The 22,138-nt window shown below is 45.4% G+C and overlaps 1 protein-coding gene and 1 long non-coding RNA gene across 10 annotated transcripts in view; one reads left to right on the top strand and one right to left on the bottom strand.

The window, feature by feature from the left end:
• Positions 1 to 22,138, bottom strand: part of HECW1 (HECT, C2 and WW domain containing E3 ubiquitin protein ligase 1) — a 407,022-nt gene that overhangs the window by 33,883 nt on the left and 351,001 nt on the right. The gene's annotated exons all lie outside the window — the stretch shown is intronic.
• On the top strand, positions 1,121 to 18,738 carry LOC103349456 (uncharacterized). The gene is made up of 4 exons (XR_007922197.2): positions 1,121 to 1,213; positions 9,533 to 9,557; positions 16,700 to 16,738; positions 18,521 to 18,738. It is a non-coding gene; the product is annotated as an uncharacterized lncRNA (long non-coding RNA).

The following is a 22,138-nucleotide window of genomic DNA, read 5'->3' as shown; positions in this document are numbered from 1 at the left end:
ATTATTGTATAGTTTGTAAGTTGTTCTACTAAAATCATACATTTAACCTCATGCAGGAGTGAGAATTTTTCTGGTTTTAGAATGAGACATGGTCTGTTTCTGTGCTAAGAACTGTATAAAGAAGTTGACCAAATAAAGCTGCCTGCCCAGATAACTAAAATCTTCCGAAATCTGTTATGTCCTCATGCAACTGAATAATCCAGGAAGGCAAAGACTTACATCTTAGTTGTCTGAGCTGCACAGACCAGAACATGCGGGTACAGCAATGTCATTGTGTACCACCAGAACCCAAAGTGCTTTACTGACTGTTTAAATGTTATGTTTCTTTTGCCTAGGACTCATTAATCAATATGCAGAATTCACTAAATCTAAGGCTAAATCTAAGAAATTCATTAAATCTAAGAAATAATCAATTTGTTGAAATCAAAATAACTTTTACAGCTTTCACTCATTCATTAATTCATCCAATCTTGCCACAAATCATGAGATACCTACACTATACAAGTCCCTGAGATACTTGGTGAAAACAAAAGACAAGGACCCAAAGTTCCCTTGGAACATACAATCTGTGATAGTGTGTGTTTAGGAACATAGTAGAATTACTTAAATACTACTTAAGTCTAAACTGAAATGGCATTCTACAGTTCTCACGTGACTGACAAAACCATGGCTCTGACAACATCAAAGTGTCTGCTACACAAAGGTATATGTCCCGATACAATCTGGATACCAGAAATACCTGATGTTATGTAAGGAATTCATAGAGTGGAAATGTGGTATGCATAAAGCAAATGAATTAGCACGATACTGAGGTGCGTGACTATATTCTTTATTTTGAAGACTTGTGTACTGATTACATATTTCTTCAGATGCATTGTTGGTATTCTTTGAGATGAAAATAAAAAGCAGAAGTCCCTGGAAATATGGATGATAGGGAAAGCCACTTTTGGAGCCTATGTTTGCTATTCATCATCTGAAAATGAGAAACCTTTCCTTACCCTTTGAATACCCGAAGATACCAAGGCATCTGATCTGTTCTCAGCTTACACCAGAGAATTCCGTATTACGTCACATTGCCTCCTGGAGTTCTACAGGGATTCCCATTTGTCCTTTAGCATGATAGTCCTGATCATTAGACTTGCACAGCTCCACCAGTCACTCCCCTCGTCAGATCCTGAGATCATCTGGATAGCTGGATTCTGTCCTCAACTTGGTCAGTGTTGTGCTTCTGTCCCTGTTCAACTCTACCAACGCAATTTTCAGTGATGTTTTCAAACAGCTCTATACTAAATGGCTCACCTTGGCCCCAGCCCTCCAGTTTTTCCAGTTTCTGTGGCTGTCAAACCCTTCACTCTCCTTACTCCTCTGGGTGTATACTTCCTCTCATGAAACAGAAGCTGGGCGGAAAACAAACCTTTGACCGAGTTTCTACCATTTGAAGGTCAAGAGAGTCCAACCAGCATTTGGGAGACTTCTCTGTATGTCCAGCTTTCAAATAAATAAAAAGTACAGGGGCCGGTGCTGTGGTGTAGTGGGTAAGGCCACCGCCTGCAGTGCTGGCATCCCATATAGGTGCTGGTTCTAGTCCTGGCTGCTCCACTTCCAGTCCAGCTCTCTGCTGTGGCCTGGGAGGGCAGTGGAGGATGGCCCAAGTCCTTGGGCTCATGCACCTGAGTGGGTGACCCGCAGAAGCTTCTGGCTCCTGGGTTCAGATCAGCGTAGCTCCAGCTGTTGTGGCTAATTGGGGAGTGAACCAGTGGATGGAAGACCTCTCTCTGCTGTTCCTCTCTCTGTGTAACACTGACTTTCCAATAAATAAATAAATCTTTAAGAAAAAAGTACATAAAACAATTCTTAAAAATCTTCAGCTTTTTCAGATTGCTTTTTTTTTTTTAACAGGCAGAGTTAGACAGTGAGAGAGACAGAGAGAAAGGCCTTCCTTTCCATTGGTTTACCCCCCAAATGGCCGCCACGGCTGGCGCTCTGTGCCGATCTGAAGCCAGGAACCAGGTACTTCCTCCTGGTCTCCCATGCGGGTACAGGGCCCAAGCACTTGCGCCATCCTCCGCTGCCTTCCCGGGCCACAGCAGAGTGCTGGACTGGAAGAGGAGCAACCAGGGCAGAATCCAGCGCCCCAACTGGGACTAGAACCTGGGGTGCCGGCGCTGCAGGCAGAGGATTAGCCAAGTGAGCTGCGGCGCCGGCCCAGATTATTTACTTTTTAAACTTCTCTCTACAAAGTCTTTCGAAGACAAGATGTCGACTGTGTTCATTCTATTTGGCATTTAAACAATCAGAGAGTGCATAAATTTCATGGCAAATGTATCTTTCAGTGATTTAAACAGTGTTCCAATTTTCTTAAATTTTATACTTAAAAAGGGTCAAGTCTATGAATATCTCAGCCATGGTAGTAATCACAGAGTCTAGTTAGTTTAGTTTATTCTTCGGCTGGGCCTGGTGACTAGAGTGTGTTCATTGTCTTTGCCTTCAAAGAAAATTTTTAAGGTAAGCAGCACTGATTTCAATTTACATAACACTCCATAATGTATTCATAAGAAAGAGGTTGAGTCTGCAAATCAAGGCCTCATTCTTAATCCCTATTTTATGTTAGGATGCTTAACTAAGGCAATGTAAACATTCTGTTCACGTTAATGAACTCTGATACTTTTGAAACCCTTCCTTTTATCCTGCATACATCAGGGAACTCTGGAGGCTTGTACTGGCATCTGCTGTTCCCCTGCAAGACACAAACTTCCACTTCCCGCTAAGGGTTGCTTACACGTGTTTGCTTTAACTGCTTCTCTAATACTATAGGGATACTACCATTACAGGAATACAGAAGAGTTAAGGTGAAATAGTACCCTGAAAACTCAGATCTTCAGTCTGTACAGAAGAAATTAAAACACACACACACACACACACACACACACAAAATCTTTCCAATTTAGGTCTGCAGGGGCATGTCACAGCCTCTCCAATTCTCTCTTCCCATTTACAAATAAGGGATAATAATCTTAACATTTGCTTAGCTACCTCACAGGAGAATTAAAAAGAAGAGTAATTTAATGTTAATAGGTTCTTTGAAGATGAAAAGCACTTCATAATTGTTAAGTTCCATTAAATTTTAAAGAAGTCATCTCTAAGATATTCCTCTTTCCTTATCCTCAAAATTTTGATTAATTAAAAATAATTATTCTTTCTCAATCTCATTATTTAAGAACATTAAGCCTCCATGACATTCCCACACAGTGTGTATTTCAATGCCTCACTCAGTTACTGCCTTCCTTTTTTGGGCCTTTCATGTTTTCTAACTTCTCATGGATGTGAAAATCTGGAGTCTCTGCCTGTGACAGATTCCATTTCTGGGTGTGAAAACTGCATGACAACTGCTTTCTTCTCACTCTTTGAAGGGCTCCGGAAGCTGCAGGCATCTAAGCCAGTGTGTCTGGAAGGAGAGCGACCCTGCCCTTGGCATCTGAATCCCTGGGCTACTTGTTAAGCTATGGGTGCCAGGTGATCAGACTGCGGGGTAGGTTACAGGCATCTGCATTTAAAATAGGTTCTGCATTTGCTGGCTGAAGCTTGAGCAAAACCGATTTTGAGTCTCTTATCCTTTAGAAAAGATAGAAAAAGGTCTGAAAGCCAGAAGTGAAGATTTTTTGCCCTAGGCATCACCCACTGCATTTTCCTCACAAATACTGGGAAAAGGGGTGAGTAGAGAGACTGTTTCTTTTGAAAGTAGAGGGAAAGAAGCGCCCGATTTGGTCTCCTTTGCCTTACTTACTGGCAGTCACATGTGCCCTTAACCTTGCACCCCAGTAGAGGAGGAAGTGGAGAGGGAAGTCTAATCTTCACATCTCTCTCTTTGCTACCTGCACTTCCACATTAACAAATAGTGTGCCCGAAGTCTGTATTTATTGTTTCCCTCAAACCCAAGAGAGAGGGACCATCTGTTGATCAAAGTTGATCGCTGCACTTGAACCACAGGTCATCTTTCTGTCTCCTCTGGGCTGTTATTCCATCAATTTGCTGCCCGCTCTTGTCGTTCAAGACTTTCTCTTTTTTTCGGACCTTGTCTCCCCCAAAACCATGCATCCTCTAGCTACCCCACACAGCCTAGCTCCTAGAAAGAGCAGTTTTCAGGGCTATTTATTGCTAGTATTAAGAAAATACAGGCTGGCACCACGGCTCAATGGGCTAATCCTCTGCCTGCGGCGCCGGCACACCAGGTTCTAGTCCTGGTCCAAGTACCGGATTCTGTCCCGGTTGCTCCTCTTCCAGTCCAGCTCTCTGCTGTGGCCAGGGAGTGCAGTGGAGGATGGCCCAAGTGCTTGGGCCCTGCACCCGCGTGGGAGACCAGGAGGGGCACCTGGCTCCTGGCTGTGGATCAGCGCGGTGCCCTGGCCGCAGTGTGTCGGCCACAGTGGCCATTGGGGGGTGAACCAATAGAAAGGGAGGACCTTTTTCTCTGTCTCTCTCACTGTACACTCTGTCAAAAAAAAAAAAAAAAAAAAAAAAAAGAAAATACAAGGGGCCCACGCTGTGGTGTAATGGATAAAGGCGCTGCCTGCAGTGCCAGCATCCCATATGGGCACCGGTATGAGTTCTGGCTGCTTCACTTCTGATCCAGCTCTCTGCTATGGACTGGGAAAGCAGTGGAAGATGGCCCAAGTCCTTGGGCCCCTGTACCCACATGAGAGACCTGGAGGAAGCTCCTGGCTCCAGATCAGCACAGCTCCTGCCATTGCAGCTAATTGGAGAGTGAACCAGCAGATGGAAGGCACCTCTCTCTCTCTCTCTCTGCCTCTCCTTCTCTCTCTGTGTAACTCTGACTTTCAAATAAATAAATAAATCTTTTTAAAAAAATGTAGTCATTGCTTTGAAAAAAAAAAGAAAAGAAAATACAAGCTGTGGGGAGCAACTCGGACTATACTGTTACTGGAATTAAGACTTATTCTATGCATCTGCTCTCCCACAATATGGCGCTGGGAGAGGAGAAAACAGCTTCTACACAGCTGCCTCCAGTTCAGCCAATAAACTGTAGGACTTGCTCCTGATTGGAGAGCAGCGTACTCGGCGTTTGGGCAGCCGAGTTAGGATTGGCGGAGGAGGACTATAAAGGAGGAGAGAGACGGCATGCACCAGGAACATCTAAGGGGAACACCTAAGGGGAACACCTGAGCAGCCCCCGAGAGAGCCGGCCGGCGGTGTGCTGCTCCCCCGCGGAAGTGGGGAATGTGGCAGGGGGAACCGCCCTTCCATGGAGGTGGAAGGGATAGTAGCCAACCCGGGAAGAACCAGCAGCAAACCCGGGGAGGGCCGAGCAGACGAAAGAACAGCGCAGGGTCCTGTGTCGTTCCTCCACGAAGAGGGGGAGCGACAACAAGCCAAACTCCCTTTGGAAAGTCAACTCACTTTACAACTGGCAAGGGACAAATGCAAACAACAAAAATGTCCCCACTAGGGAGCTAAACACTAAGGAAGTGGAGTTTGGTTCTTTGCAGCTCCCTCTCCTTGCAGAGTCACATGCTGCAAGCAGCTCCCTGCCTCCACGCCAGGCCCAGCATTGTTTTCATTCCCTCTGCTCAGTGCACATTCTTGTGGGCTGAATTCAGGGTTTAGCCTTAGGCTAGTCTCCTATCTCCACAGCTAATAGTGGGTTGGTTTGGCCTCCCCACCAGAGGTTTGTTCTGTAATTGTCTCAGCCTGGACTCCTGCACAGCTACAGGCTTGCTCAGAGTGCAGGGTGGCTGGCGGCTGCTACACTAGAGCTACAGCTCACCCTCTATCCTCCTGGAAAGCCCCAACCACTCTGTGAGAATCTTTCCAGTATCCTGATTCCCAAAAAGTATGGCTAAGCTTTGCCCTCTGATAAGGAAACTGACCCTGGAGATTCTTGGGTTCCCCGGTTCCAGCTCCTAGAACTTGAAAAAGTACATTTCTGACACCTAAGCCCCCCGGTCTTTGCCACAGCAGCTGTAGCAAATAGATACAGGTAATCTTAGTCCATTTGGGCACCTGTCACAGAACCACCACAGCCCAAGTACTTCAGAAACAACAGGGAGTTATTCCACACGATTCTGGAGGGTGGTGAGACCAAAACTGAGGTGCTGTTAGCTCAGGCACCCACAGGTTATGTATCTGGTGCAAGTCTTCTTGTCTGTCCTCTTGTGGCAGACAGCAAACCCGCTCTTTCAAATCCTTTGATAACATCTTAACCCTGTCCATGCCGGCTCTGCCTCACCTCTTAATAATATCACATTGACAATTATTCTATGCTGTATGAAGTTTAAGGGGCACAGTTTTCAATCCATAGCAGGCACTATTTATCTCCCTTTGAAGACACAGAGGTTGAGGCCCAAATTAGTTCAGAGATGTGCCTGGGGTCACATAGCAATTGGGCACTGGAGCAGGAATCTAAACCTGGGTTTGCCTCTTGCTGTGTGGCTCACTGCCCTAGAAACTGAAAGCTGCCACCTCTGCCAGGAACCGCACTGGCTGCAGAGGGCAAACACAGACCACAAAAGGCTGCCCTGGTCCAGTTTCAAAGGCAATACAAATCCTGATGATGCAAAGCAGCCAGGAGGGTGGAATGAGAGATGCAGACGGTAGGTGAGAAGCAGTGTGTTTCCCAAGTTCTGCCCAGAGCTGGAGAGGAGGAAGAAGAGTCTGAGCCATCAACAGAGCAGCCACTCCTCCTCCTCGGAGAAGACTTGTGACTCCATTTTCACCTGTTTCAGATACTGGAGTTGAATGCAAGTTTCGTTGTACAGCGAAGTCCCAGCTGAAACTGTGTGCTAACTTCTGTCTTGCAAAAGAACTCAAGAGAAGAAAAAATATCTTGAGAAGAAAGTTCAAGAAAGAAGTCATGCTATTTTAAGTAGGATTTAGCGTGGATGACATCTGGGCCTGTGTAAATGGGAGAAGAGGAACAGAAGCAAGCAGTGGGCACGTCTTGGGCAAGGAGAGAAGCTCTAAGGAAAGCCAGGGGAGAACAGGAGGAGCTGGCTTGGCGGGGAGAGGCAGCTGCTGGCTCTAGGCAGGGAATCCTCCTGTGTGGGCTGTTCTGGGAATCTGAGGAATTTGGACTCCATTTTGTAGACACTGGGGAATTATTAAGGCTTTCTGTGCTGAGTGAAAGGGGGAGAGATGGCCAAATGGGATGAAAGCAGGAAGAGACTGGAGGTCGGGTGAGCAGAGCCGTGCATATTTATGATGTGCCAGAAGCACCTGTGCAGAATGGTCTGTGGAACCCAGCATCCAGTTCTCAGGAACACAATAGGGCACTGATGGGTTCACATCTAAGGTATTTCTCTCTTTCTAATAATTGATTCTTCTGAAGGTTGTCAAACTGGATTTTTAAAAATTGTACATATTGGGGCCGATGCTGTGGTACAGCAGGTTAAAGCCCTGGCCTGAAGCACCGGCATCCCATATGGGCGCTGGTTCTAGTCACGGCTGTTCTTCCTCTGATCCACCTCTCTGCTATGGCCTGGGAGAGCAGTAGAAGATGGCCCAAGTCCTTGGGTCCCTGCACCCACGTGGGAGATGCAGAAGAAGCTCCTGGCTTCAATCGGTGCAGCTCTGGCCGTTGCGGCCATCTGGGGAGTGAACCAGCGGATGGAAGACCTCTCTGTCTCTACCTCTCTCTGAAACTCTTTCAAACAAATAAAGATTTTTTAAAAAAATCATACATATTTATGCATGATATGCTGTTTTGTGGCACAGATAGATTGTATTATGTCCAATCAGGATAAACACATTTATCCCAGGCCCATGTTGTGCTGTAGCAAGTAAAGCTGTCTCCTGCAATGTGGGGATCTCATATGGGCACCAGGTTGTGTCCCGGTTGTCCTGCTTCCAGCTCCCTGCTAATGTCCTGGGAAAAGCATCAGAAATGCAGCTCCCTGCTAATGTCCTGGGAAAAGCATCAGAAATGGCCCAAGTACTTGGGCCGCTTGTCATCCATATGGGAGACCCAGATGAAGCTCCTGGCTTCTGGCTTTGGCCTAGCTCAGCCCTGGTTGTTGTGGCCATGTGGGGATTGAACCAGTGAATAGAAGACACCTCTCTCTCTCTCTCTCTCTCTCTCCCTCTCCCTCTTTCCCTCTCTTTCTGTTACTTTGACTTCCAAATAAATAAAAAGAATGTTTAAATAAATATGTATTTCTATATATGTATATACATATTTATCAAGTATTTAACATTTCTTTATAGTGAAAAGCATTCAAAATCCCATCTTCTAGATTTTATAGAGAATCTACAGTACATTGACAGTATCTACAGTCACCCTACTATGCAGCAGAACCCCAGAACTCCTTACTCCTATCTAGCTATGATCTAGTATCCTAACCCCCTTCTCTACCTCCCTCCCCATCCTCTGGTAACCATTATGTTTTTTTAAAAATATTTATTTATTTATTTGAAAGTCAGAGTTACACAGAGAGAGGAGAGGCAGAGAGAGAGAGAGAGGTCTTCCATCCACTGATTCACTCCCCAGATGGCTACAATGGCCAGAGCCACGCTGATCCAAAGCCAGGAGCCAAGAACCTCTTCTGTGTCTCACACGTAGGTGCAGGAGCCCAAGGACCTGGGCCATCCTCCACTACCTTTCCAGGCCACAGCAGAGAGCTGGGTTGGAAGAGGAGCAGCCGGGACTAGAACCGGGGCCCACATGGGATGCCAGCACTTCAGGCCAGGGCGTTAACCCGCTGTGTCACAGCGCTGGCCCCATCCATTATGTTTTTTTTGCCTTTTTTTTTTTTTAAGATTTCTTTACTTATTTGAAAGTCAGAGTTACAGAGAGAGAGGGAGAGATGGAGAGATCTGCCATTGGCTGATTCACTTCCCAGATGACTGGGCTAGGCTGAAGCAAGGAGCAGGAGCTTCCTCTGGGTCTCTCAGTGGGTGTCAGGGGCCCAAACAATTGGGCCATCTTCTGCTGCTTTTCCTGGGCCATTATCAGGGAACTGCATCAGAAGTGGAGCAGCTGGGACTTGAACAAGCGCTCCTATGTGATGTTGGCCCTGCAGGTAGTGGCTTTACCCACTATCCCACAGCACCAGCCCCTACATTTTTTACTCCTGTGTGTTCCCTCCTCTAATGATTTAGCTAAAACATTTGTATCAATGTCATTTTAATTGTTATTTATTTACTTTATAGGCATATACAATTTTTATATAAATTCATAAACAGGATTATGCATATTATTGTATTGTCATTGATTTTGGCTTTTCTGGGATGGTTGGCTCCTCTCACCTCACTTTCTTGTGACCCATGTTGATAATGTAAGATGTACCCCTCTATAATGTTCATTTGAAATGTGTAATAATTTGTATTTATATTATATTAATATAAATATATAGTATATTAATATAAATTCAATATATTAATATATAGTACATTAATACAAATATTGATACATTCATATTTATGTGTATATATCCATTCAGAACTTGGGTCATTATTTTTCTATTTTTGAACCTTACTGCTCATGATTTACTGACTTACTGCTTCTCTCTTCTCTCAACAGTATCTTGAAACTCTCTGCATCATTGGTAAGGTTCTAATACCGTCTTTTCATGCCTCATTTACTGTGCTGCATGGACCTGCCATCATGAATTAAATGTTCTTTTGCTGATGGACTTTGGCACTGCTTCTAGATTTGCCTTCACAAACAGTGCTGAAATAAATACTCTTGTCCTTTCTCTTAGGCAGTCTAGCACAACTTTTAAAGTCTGCATAGATCCTTGGCTTTGCCACTTACTAGAAGTGACTCTGGGCAACTTTTAAAACTGTATCAGTTTCCTCATTTGTAAAATGGAGAGATCATAAAAGAATGTGTATAGTCCTATGATGCCTAATGATATTCCAGTCAATGCTGGATCATATGTGTGGTAGTAATCTCATACAGACTAGGTATGGAGTAGGTGACAGCAGTATCCTTTACCTAAATTCAAACTAGCTAATACAGCTCTTCCTCATGTTCACAAGTTTGTTATAAAGTGATATGCTCTTGTTACTTTAATTTGCATTTCCCAGAGCACCGGTGATGCTCTGGGAGTTTGGATTTTCCTTCTCTGAACTGCTTTTTTATGTTTTTTCCTGTTTTTAGGTTGTTTTTACCTTTTTTAAAGTTATAAAAGCTCTCTGAAATCTGTATTATAATTTCAATCTCTGCCTCCCCTGAGTTGCAGATTGTTTTATCAGTTTGTCTTTTGACCTTGTTATTGTAGTTTTGCAACACATTAATTTTAGTTTTCATACATTCAAATATGTCTTCATTTTTTTCATAGACTCTAAGATTCCAACTTTGATTAAAATGATCTCTATCACTCAAGGTTTAAATTTGCTTTATGTTCTCAACAATGCTAATGTTCTAGAATATGCATGGAATCACCTGAATGTTCTAGAATAATTTTAAAAATTATTTATTAAAAATTTGAAAGAAGGGGGAGTAGGGAGAGAGAGAGAGAAAGAGAGAGAGAAAGAGAGAGAGAAAGAGAGAGAGAAAGAGAGAGATCTCCCATCTGCTGGTTCACTCCTCAAATGTCCATAACCTGAAACTCAATCTGGGTCTCCCATGTGGATTGCAGGGATCCAAGTCTGAGTCATTATTTGCTGCCTCTCAGGATTCACATTAGCAGGAAGATGGATCAGAAGTAGAGGAGCTGGGACTTGAACCAGGTACTCTGATATGCAATGCAGAAGTCCCAAGTGGCAACTTTTCACTGTGCCAAATGTCCACTCCTGTTATTCATTTGACAGGCTAAGAGACACAAATAGAGTGTGTGTGTGTGTGTGTGTGTGTGTGAGAGAGAGAGAGAGAGAGAGAGAGAGAGAGAGAGAGAGACAGGGAATACTCCCATCTGCTGATTTACTACCCAAATACCCACAATGGCCAGACCTGGGTCAGGGCTGAAGCCAGAAATCACAAATGTGATCCAGCTCTCTTCGGTGGGTGGCAGAGACTCAGTTACCTGAGTCACCACTGTTCCTCAAGGTTGACCTTAGCAGGAATCTGGAGTCTGGCGCCAGAACTTGGAATCAAATTCAGGTCCAGATATGGGACATGATCACCTTAACTGCTAGGCTAAATTCTTGTCCTTGAAGAAAGATCATTGTCCATTTAAAACATATGTTTTCCAATTAGGTAAGAATCTAGTTAATCTTCTCTTGTTGGACAGCCAGTCACACTGGTATAATTACCTAAGTAGCTCATCCTTTTCAACTAGAAATCTGTAATGAGCTCTGAAGGAAGCTACGTTAGGCTCTGCCCAAAACAGAATAAGCTCCAAACCATCACACTCATTTTATGCTGACTTTTCACTTACTGTTTGCCTCAGAGCTGCTCAGACATACTACTAGGAAGACTACTCAGACAGAAGCAGAGCCAGGATTAGCCAAGGTCTTGCAGGTGTCTGAGAAAGAACCCAGCAACTGTCACTGGGAATGGGGTAGGCTGGGAGCGCCTATGTGATCCTAGACTCAAATCAAGACTTCACACTGAGCTCTTCTGTCAGGAGGGCCCCTGGAGTTGCAGGACCCCTGAGACATCCAATGGGATCCCATAATATTGTGGGTTCTACCTACTAATTCAAGACCCTGCAGATGTGGCAAGGAATATTTAAAGTATGTTACCCAGGACTTCTTAAGTTCCATAAAACTCTACAATTATATTTAATACTCACTTGGCCAAACTCTAAACATACTCAAAGGAGCTTCCTCCCCTCTCCTCCCCTCCGACCTGTAAAAAACGTTTTTACCACCCAAGTGCATCTGCCTGGAAAGGAACAGAGGCTGGGGTTAGGGCAGGGGGGGTTCATCTGTATGTTTTTCAGTTAGCAGAGAGCCTTGGGCTTCTCTTGGAGAACTGGTCTGAGAGGTCCTGACTGTCTGCTTGTGGCCTTGGTAGGGCAAGATTTGGCATCCCCCTCCCCCACAACGGCCCCCAGACACATAATGAGTACAAAGACCTTCTAGTGGTTGCACAGCAACTGGCAAAAACGGTCAGTCTCAGATTTGAATCCTGGTTTCTGAAAATTCTTCTTCTACTGATGATTATGTAAATAGTGACTCATGTCACAGCAACTTCTTAAAATGGTACATGGTAATACTGAGAACAAGTAGAACCTGTCTGATACTCTGGCACTTTTCCTAGAGACATAGAGGGAAAATCACCTATTTCAAATGTTTAAACTTCAGTGCATCTCAGATGTGCTCTAGGAGAAGTGTTATTCAGAACGACTGAGACAGAAAAAGGATTTGCAGTGATGGTTTGAGGGAGGCCAATTGGTAGGAACTTAAATGGCATTCAACAAAAATCATGCTGTTTTTCTGACTCTCAAATATTCTAAACTAAAAATTGAGATGAAATTGACTCTCATAAGCATGGAATTTTAATTGAGTGTCCCGTCCACCCATTTGTCCATCCATCCATCCTGTCTCCTTCTCACATCCTTCCACACATATTTGCTGAGTGCCAAGTTTCTGATTAGGAAAGGTACAGGCAAGACTTGGGGCTCATTGGACTTACATGCTAGGAGTGCAACAAACAATAATGAGTTATAAATATGTGCATACACTTTATTTCAGATAGTGATACGTTCTGCTAATAAAATAAAGTAGGATAAGTCAGAAAGTTATGGGTGGGCTCTTTTCAATTTAGTGCCCAGAGAAGAACCTTAGAGAAGGGAATGTTTGAGGTGAAATGTGAATTTTTCTTACTTAAGCATAACAGCTTGAATCTATATATTTTGTAACATTTATGCATTGCAGTAGATGTAAAAATAAAATTGGAGCTTTTCACAATTCATTTATAGTTTTGTTGTTATATCGCTATTCAAAATGTATGGGAATTTTTATCTATATTTTTTCATAAATATATTATTTTATGACAAGTGGAAAATTTCCAAATCCACAGTTTTGGCAAATATTAAAAAGTTGACATGACAAATGTCATAGCTCTGAGGGCTACAAACACCATAACTTCACTTACTCAGATTATAAAGAGATGCTATTTGAAATAGAGAGCACTACAGAAAGAATGAATAGATTGATTTAAAAAAATAAGCTGTTTTGGGGCAGGTGTTTGGCATAGTGGTTAAGATGTTGCTTCGGACACCTGTATCCCAGACTGGATACAAGTCCTGGCTCTGCTTCTGATTCTAGCATCCTGCTAATGTGCACCTTGGAAAGCAGTGGCGATTTTCCTGGCTTATGGCTTCAGCCTGGCCCAATTAGGGCTTTCAGACATCTGGGGAGATGATCAACAAAATGGAGATCTCTGCCTGTCTGTCTCTTGTTCTGTCTCTCTGCCTTTCAAATAGATAACATTAATAAACAGGTTGATTGCACTTCAGTAATATTCTGGTAGAATTTCAGGTGATTACTGGTGTCATTTTAAGCTATTTAGTTTTTCATACTTGATCTCCCACAATTTATGTAACCCATCACCAGATTCTGTGGCTAGATTCTAATCCCTGCCTGGTCTGTGAGTACCTATGTGACTTGTTTACGTCTAGCTCTCATTTTCCTCTTGTGGCAAAGTAGGAATACTCAGTATCTGTGTTATAAGGTTGATAGACAAAAGTATAAAAGTTACTGGGATACTCAGACAGTTCACAATGGATATTTTATTACTTCTGTAACTCAAGGGACTTGAATACAGTCAAGGTTAAAAGAATAAGAGTATCGGGCCGGCGCCGCAGCTCAATAGGCGAATCCTCTGCCTTGCGGCGCCGGCACACCGGGTTCTAGTCCCGGTCAGGGCGCAGCATTCTGTCCCTTGCCCCTCTTTCAGGCCAGCTCTCTGCTGTGGCCCGGGAGTGCAGTGGAGGATGGCCCAAGTCCTTGGGCCCTGCATCCAATGGGAGACCAGGATAAGTACCTGGCTCCTGCCATCAGATTGGCACAGTGCGCCAGCCGCAGCGCGCCAGCTGCGGCGGCCATTGGAGGGTGAACCAACGGCAAAGGAAGACCTTTCTCTCTGTCTCTCTCTCTCTCACTGTCCACTCTGCCTGTCAAAAAAATAAAAAATAAAAAAATAAAAAAAAGAGTATCTTATGAAATCAGTATGTCATCAGTATGCAAATGACACAACCATAATCCAATAAAGACATGAAATTTAGAATAGTATTTCAAGATTTCTGTCATCAAAGACACATACCGCAGACACATATAGTTCAGCAAATGATAAGGTTTTAGTGGCTGGATCGAGTGTGCTGAAATGGATGGACTCTTGTGGTTATATTTTAATTCCCCTCTCTTCTACCCCTCATTGGTTTCCTATCTTTTCCTGACTTGTTCTGTGCCTGGGAGCTGACCGATGAGGGTTGCAGTATCTGGAGATATTTTGCCCTCTGGGTTCTGGTTGGGTGTGGTCAATGGGACTACCAAGTGGAGGAAGAGTGGTACAGGCATTGTTCCCTGGCTTCTCGCCACAGCCAGGTCTGGCAGGGGCTGTGTCCACGGGGGATTGCAGCTTCTGTAGGAGACCCCTTATGGGCTCCAGTTCCTGTAGAGCTCTCGACTCCATGTCCTCTCTCTTACTTGGCCTGAGAGTTAACACCATGGACTTTGAGGCATTATTAGTTTGGAAAGTCAGTGGTCCAAAGAAGTAATAAAACTGACATTGGATGAAGTCCTTTTAGCCAAAGGTAAAAACTAAGATGAATTTTTTTTTACAGCTTACTTATTGTGTGAAACAGTTCTCACTACGTTATCTGACTGGAAGTAAAGGGAAGTAGGTAGAATGACTATGCCCCACTGTTGTTCAGGGCTCTTGATATAGATGTGTCTATACCCATGGATAGGAAGCTCACACAGAGCCAGCATGAAGGACAGAATCTTGAGTACCCAAAGTCCCAGGGCAGGTTTCAGGGAATGGACGCAGTGTCAGAGGCTTCCCCAGAGCTGTGACAGAAGCAGGGCTGTGTGAGGAGGAGGAGGCCTTCCTTTGTAGCGGTAGCATTCTGGCACCCTGCTGAGCTGATCTCAAGAGTAAGCAGGCTAGCATTGTGGCACCTGCAACACCAGCACAGCATATGAGCCAGCTGCAGTCCTGGCTGCTCCACTTCCAATCCAGCTCCCTGCTAATGTGCCTGGGAAAGTTGCAGAAGAGGCCTGAGTGCTTGGGCCACTGGCGCCTGTGTGGGAGATCTTGTTGGAATTCAAGGCTTCTGGCTTTGGCCAAGGCTGTTCCCACCACTTGGGGAGTGAACCAGCAGATGGAAGCTCTCTCTGTCCCTCTCTGAAACATTGCCTTTTTAATAAATACATAATGAATCTTAAAAATTAAAAAAGCCCCTAAGCATTTATCGGTGACAACGCAAGGACTTTAAAGCCATAGACCATAAAGGAAAGTGTGTACTTCCAGTGATTGACTGCACATGGAAAGAAAGGAAATTCTATTTTAACAGTCCTAGCACAAGGAATGTAAGGAAAAGAGTGCATATTGATTCCTCCTCAAATGGAAAACCAAATATAAGAAAAAGAGGTATAGATTGGCACCTCCTCACATAGGGCACCAAAATATAAGAAAAATGGCATAGAACAGAGAGGAGACAGTGTATGAATCTGCAGCCAGACCAAATTTATTTAAAGAAAATAAACTTGCAGTGTCAACTCTGCTGAGAGCCTTTCTCACTTCTCCCCCCACCTTATCAGGGTCCACGTGGTGCTTTGCACCTCCCCCAACAAGCAGTGTATGAAAGGACTCCGCCTGAAGTTCAAATGCAATGAAGCCTGACTTCAACACCCCCACCGCGGTTTTTTCTGAGCGTGCTTAGCCCCTAACTCCCTCTTTATTACCCCCGATTCTGTCCTCCCTAAAATAAAGTCTTCTCTAACTCTGCTCAATGAACCCTAAAATCCTAAAACCCAACATAATGGAGCCACATCTTGCACTGCTACTCTGTCTCATATCTGAATTTTCTCTCATACGAAGACAAAATCTCTGTTCCAGCTATCTTCTGTAATATATTTGGTAGATCTAGCAAAGAAAAACTCAAGAACAGTGGTAAATCCTGAGCAACTTTGCTCCAAAAATGCTCCATGCCTAGCCTTCGTCTATCTTTTCCCCCATCTTGTCTAGTGGCAGCCAAAATCTCTTCGCTAATAACTGAAAGTATTATGTTATTGTTTCCTGTAATGTATTATACATATGTACATAGTGTATATCTACATATGAAATTATTAAGAGCTCTGTTTTAATTGGCTTATGCTTGTGTTAGATATTCAAGAAATATTTCCAACTATATGTACTCTTAAAATTCATGGAAGGCATTGGACCTTTTGGTAAATGTTTTTGTAAGTTATCTGACAATTAAAATTACTAAGTTTTGTTTGGGATTAAGTTATTAGCAGTAAGCAATCTGGGAAGCCTGACTTGTTTCCTCATTTCTCCTCTATTCTCTTCAAGGTGAAAAACTGATTTTATCCTGTAGGACTCTCCATCAGTATGTACAGTTTGATGTTTAGAACTTGTGTAAGACAGTTTGGATAAGCTGGTTTTAATGTTTGGTCTTACATAGAAGGACATAACTTTCCTCATGGGTGTCACCTTATCTCACAGGAAGAATATTGTCATAGCATGCCTATGTCCACAGATTTCCAGCTCAGGCTATCAAGATTAGGGATGGAATTGAATGCCCCCTTGGCTAACATTCCTAAAGGCTTCCTCTGTGTTCTACTTTAACAGAGACCAGGAGAAAGAGGAGAGTGAGGCAGCAGGAGCAAGGTAAGGATAGGTGGCTGACCAATCAACGGCTGCTTTAAACGGTGTTCTGCCATCAAGGAGACCCAATGAGGACAATCCACCCCCAAATGGCACCTATTTTCCATATGAGGAGTTGGGCCACTGGGCAAGCAGCTGTCAGCTCTGTCAGCTCTGCCAAGAGCCAGGCCACTGGAAATGGAACTGCCTTAGGGGTTGAAGGACTCCTGGTTCAAAACCACAGACCCAATTGGCCCCATGCTAAAAAGCCTTTCACTCTGCCCAGCTTCCAAAATAACCCCCACCATCAGGAGCACAGCCCAGGGTCAGTAACAATCAAGGCAGAGCTGAAAATTTTCTTTTAGAGAAATCACCTCTTTGATACTAACCTCCTATGCAGTCCAGCTCTCCTCCCAGGCCAGCAAGGTAATGGAAGTCAACAGGGTGCCTCCCCTGGGGAGGTTCACACCTCCCTTGTGATGCCTATTCCAGTATCCCATGTGAAGTGATAGGCCTGGGCTTCCTATATACTTGGCCAGACCTTAATGCCCACCTGATTATTATCAAGCCCCTGTCAGTTTCTATTGGCTTCTCAATGGGAAAACTCCCTCCTGATTTGGACGGCACCTTTTCTAGGTCCTCCAATAACGATCTGTCTTTTGTTTTGGACCCTGTGTATTTAATCTGCTTGTTAGATTCATTTACTCCAGACAATAAAATTGTAGCTGGTCATGCACATGAAACCCTGAATGGAGACAGTTCTGTGAGCTAGTGCTGCAGCCCCCTCAAGAGGCCACCTTCTGTTGGAATCCCGTCTGGACCACAGGTCCCTACTCTACCCCTACTCAGCTTGAAAAACTCAGCTTCCCCCCTTGCCCAACCCCCTGACAGCAGCCAGGGTTTCCATAAGCAGAGGGAGGAAAGGAGGGAGCCCAGGACTAGAAGCAGGCCAGACTAACTCCATCCCACAGCTCCTTGCTGGCACGTACACATTAAACAAAATGGGCGTTCTTTCTTTTTGGTCACCAGGCACATGAACAAGACTCTTGCTTTCCTATTGCCCCCTTTGTCCTCATTTTGGCCATCTCTTCCCCCATGGGCAATGTTTCTAATTTCTCCCTTTATCCTCATGATTATAGTGCTCCTATCCCTACCGTGTACAAGTCCCTACAGGAGGGAAACACTGCTATATCCCAAGCAATCATGCAGGAAAGACACAAGACTGCTCTTCCTCAATCAGATCCCTGCCCCATGTCCACACCCTATATCAGACCCCATCTCCTTATCTATACTCAGAGTCGGGATGATGGAACAAGGACATAGCCTCAGCCATTTTAGGTTCTTGTACCCCTGCCTTCTTATTTATTTTTTTATTTTTTTATTTTTGACAGGCAGAGTGGACAGTGAGAGAGAGAGAGACAGAGAGAAAGGTCTTCCTTTTTCCGTTGGTTCACCCCGCAATGGCCACTACGGCAGGCACACTGTGGCCGGCACATCGCGCTGATCCGAAGCCAGGAGCCAGGTGCTTCTCCTGGTCTCCCATGTGGGTGCAGGGCCCAAGGACTTGGACTTGGGCTTGGGCCATCCTCCACTGCACTCCCAGGCCACAGCAGAGCGCTGGACAGGAAGACGAGCAACCGGGACAGAACCGGCGCTCTGACCAGGACTAGAACCCCGTGGGCTGGTGCCGCAGGCAGAGGATTAGCCTATTGAGCCACGGCCCGGCCACCCCTGCCTTCTTTCAAGAGATCAGTTAAGTCTGTACCCTGTACTGTTCCCCACCTCTCCCCCTGCATTCTTTCCCAGGTTTGGAAGGCAGTGGGACAAACTCGAAGAACCAGCATGGAGAAGCTCACCTCCACGTACTGCTCCCCACCCCGAACCCTAGCCCATCCAAGATATTAAAAGGCCCAGCCTGCTGGGGTCTGGGCCCTTTGCCATGTGTTTGGGCTATAGGCACACTGGCAGTTGGTTGACCTCTGCGAGTTTATTTTCTTTGAATAAATTCAATCTGGCTACAAGTTCATACCCTGTCTCCTTTCTGTTCTGTGCCCCTTTTTTCTTACGTGGAATACTTCCCATTTATGCATCCAACAGTCAAGGAAAGGCTGAACATCTTGAAGTGCCAGGCATTATGCTAGGGTAAGACAGATAAAACTATCTCTGCTCCCAGAGGTCAGACAGAAAAATCTGACTAGAGTATGGGACACTGAAGACAGTGAGCAGGAAGAATCAGAACCAGAGCAAAAGATGGAAATGAGCAGTGGCCTAGATGCCTCCTCCAGCCATACCCAAGCCGTGCTGCAGCCTGAGTGATGGCGGACCCTTTGAAACTGCCTCATCTTCGCCATGTTTATTTCTGGCCAGTAGTCATGTTTATTTTGTTTCTAGAATGAAGAGGAAGAGAGTGGGGACCATAAATACATACATGTCACTCATCCTCCCAGGCTGAATCCTGTCCTGGCTTGTCCTGCATCAATAACAATTTCCAGCTTTACAAAGTCAGGGCTGTGGCCGTGATAAGCCCTGTAATCTTTTGGTCTGCTTGTTTTCTATTTTTTTGTTTGTTTAAAGAGACAGAGTGAAATTTTTAAAAGATTTATTTATTTGAAAGCCAGAGTTACAGGGAGATAGAAAGAGAGAGAGAGAGAGGGAGGGAGGGAGGGAAAGAAAGAGAGAAAGAGAGAAAGAAAGAGAGAAAGAGAGAAAGAAAGAGAGAAAGAGAGAAAGAGAGAGAGAGAGAGTCTTCCATCTGCTGGTTCACTTAATTGGCTGCAACAGCCGGAACTGTGCCTATCCGAAGCCAGGAGCCAGGAGCTTCTTCTGGGTCTCCCACATGGGTGCAGGGGCCCAAGGACTTGGGCCATCCTCTATTGCTTTCTTAGGCTATAGCAGAGAGCTGGATCAGAAGTGGAGCAGCTGGGACTCAAACTGGTGCCCACATGGGATGCTAGCAATACAGGCAGGGGCTTTACCTACTATGCCACAGCTCCAGCCCCTGCTTTTTTTTTTTTTTTTCTTTTTACAGGCAGAGTGGACAGTGAGAGAGAGAGAGAGACAGAGAGAAAGGTCTTCCTTTACCATTGGTTCACCCTTCAATGGCCGCTGCGGCCGGCACACCACGCTGGTCCAAAGGCAGGAGCCAGGTGCTTCTCCTGGTCTCCCATGTGGGTGCAGGGCCCAAGGACTTGGGCCATCCTCCACTGCACTCCCGGGCCACAGCAGAGAGCTTGCCTGGAAGAGGAGCAACCAGGACAGAATCCGGTGCCCCAACTGGGACTAGAACCCGGTGTGCTGGCGCCGCAGGCGGAGGATTAGCCTATTGAGCCGCGCACCGGCCCCTGGCTTGTTTTCTTATTAGTGACGTATACACTATGATGATTATCATCTCCCTTGTGGCCCATGTGAATCACATGATGGAATTCCATGGAGCAAGGCAGGAAGTAGGGCCTCATGTAGGAGATGGATTAGCAGTAGCCATGCCCACCCTGCAGGAGGTTAAGGAACATGTAGTGGGGTAGTATTTGGTGTGGTTGCTGTTGCCACTTGGGATGCCCGTATTTCAAGTCTGCCTGAGTGCCTGTGTCCAAGGCCGACATCTGCTTCTTCTTCCAGCTTCCTACTAATGTCCACCCTGGGAGGAAGCAGGTGGAGGCTCAAGTACTTGGGTCTCTGCCACCATGTGGGAGACCTGGATTGAATTCCAGGCTCCTAGCTTTGACCTGGTGCAGCACTGGCTGTTTTGGGTATATGAGGAGTGAACCAGCAGACTGAACATCTTTCCCTCTGCCTTCCAAAAGAAAAAAAAAAAGCTTCCAGCGGCAGCATATTGTGGATGATTGCATTTGAGAATTCAGAATTCTGGTTTTCTCAGTCTCACGGGCTTCATGGTTCCAGGAGTGTTAGCAACAGATCCGCAGACAGGCACCCCAGCAAGATCCAGAGCTACTTATTTCATCCAGAGCCGAGCTATCCTAAGTGTCCTTCACTAAATTCTTGGTAAAAAAAAAAAGCTTAACAAGCACTCAGGGGCACATGGGATGCAAAGTCTGAGAGTTTTCTTGGCCATAAGGCATACGTGGCTTTATGAGAATAAGCAAACGTAGTGACTCCAGAATCATGGTTTTGTTCAGATTCCCCAAAGCCCAATCAAGAGCTTCCCTTGCAAATGTAAAGAAGACTCCACTGGTGACTCCAGTTCCCTCAGTCACGGCAGTGACCATGACCGTGGCTGTGACTATGGGAAGAAAACCAGTTTTCCTTTCTCAGGAACTCTGAGGCACTGGTAAGAGAACAGTCCAGCTCCACATGGAGACTTAGGGCACGATCTGGTATTTTCCCCCACGAACATGCACGACATTACTCTGCATTCCAGGCTTTTCTACCAGCTGAGGACTCTGGGGACCGAGGTGTCAGAGCTTCTTTCTCACATAAGAGGGGGGTCTCCTGCCCACTTCCTAACAATGTGCCACCCAGCATGCAACACTGAGAGGAAACTCTTATCCACGCGAGCTCCATTTAGATTGCTGTTCAGGTCAGAAACCCCCATGTGACTTTGTTTACAGGACGCACAGCAAATATTCTCAACGTGGAGAACACCAGTGAATGACAGCCTGTGAGCCCACACAGGGGGTCACGTACTCAAGCAACGGGGACAGCAGGTAACAAGCACCTCAAGGGCTGGCACTGCTGAGCCCTTGTAAGGAATCCGTTCAGAAAGCTCAGCTAATTCTTGCAAGATCCCTGTAGCACACAATTCCCTTCCTGACACAGTGAAGTTTAACTGACACTCCCACAGAGCTTTGGCAGCCTGTTAAGGCACGGATGAATGGAAAGCAACAGAGCCAGGTGGAGAGTAGGGGGCAGGGCAGCCGGGGAGGCACCTTCACATCAGAAAGTGACTCAAGTAGGTGGTCCAGCACATGTGCAGGTCACGGGCCCAGTGTGTCTTCATGCTTCCCATTAAACCTCTACTTGTGGTCTTGTTTCATAACTGCTGAAATGCACTTAACTCTACCGTTTCCTTCAGAAGGCTGAGTACCAAGCATCCCACCTTGGTGCTTATCTTCAGCCATCATCCAAAATGTGCTTCCTTGGTCAACTGTCCTCCTGTCTCTCTGGAAGTCCTGAGCTCCAACCTCCCAATCTGTTCTCCCCATTCTGTTTCTGAAACACATGCTCTAGCCTCTGTTTCACTTCACCAAAGTAGCTTCTCTTCTGCCAATCCCAAGGCTCCTTTTTCATTCATCACATTCTTCCAGGCCCTGAGTTCTCTGGCCATTCCTTCTTAGCTTGCCACATGGACTCTTCTGCTCTGCCCACCCTCGACAAGTCAGCATCACCCACACATGTGCCATGAGACTCGGCTCTGCTCACCATCTGCTCAAGCTCTGAGTGGTCTCATTTCCCACAACTGAGCCACCT

This window comes from Oryctolagus cuniculus, chromosome 16 (genome assembly GCF_964237555.1).
Source record: "Oryctolagus cuniculus chromosome 16, mOryCun1.1, whole genome shotgun sequence".
Lineage (NCBI taxonomy): Eukaryota > Metazoa > Chordata > Mammalia > Lagomorpha > Leporidae > Oryctolagus > Oryctolagus cuniculus.
The sequence above is the reverse complement of the archived record's forward strand: the minus strand, read 5'-3'. Positions and strand labels throughout refer to the sequence as shown.